This window comes from Lottia gigantea (genome assembly GCF_000327385.1).
Source record: "Lottia gigantea unplaced genomic scaffold LOTGIsca_44, whole genome shotgun sequence".
Lineage (NCBI taxonomy): Eukaryota > Metazoa > Mollusca > Gastropoda > Lottiidae > Lottia > Lottia gigantea.
In genome coordinates this window covers 779,331-779,817 of record NW_008709540.1, presented here as the reverse complement: position 1 = coordinate 779,817, position 487 = coordinate 779,331, and positions in this window count along the sequence as shown.

Genomic DNA, 487 nt, shown 5'->3' with positions numbered 1-487 from the left:
CCACACTAACCAAAAACCTTTACGTAACTTACATAGGTTTACTTAAACTTTGTAAATGGTTTCTTCGTTCTAAGAGTAAGAATTTAGGGCAAGATATTGTTGGTCATAACTTCCGACCAGTGCGTAAGTTTACGTCTAAATATTAGATTTACGATCATCTTACGCACATTCTTACTCGTCTTTCACTCACAAATTTACGAAGATCTTAGATAAGAAAGTAGCAGAGAAAATGTCACAAACATCAAATGCTTTCATGTTAATAAAATCTCAAAATAGAAATTGGCAAGTTTCTGAAGCATTTCTTGTATTCAGAAAAAAGTTACGATAGAGTATAGCTGTCGTAAGTTACGCCAAAATATCTTACTCAAAGAATTGTAAGACAGACCTAAGAAAATTTTGGACTTAAGAAGTTTAGTGAAACGGGGTCTTGGACCGTATCCAGACTTGATTGGGGATGGGGGGGGGGGGGGGGGTTTTAGGTAATATA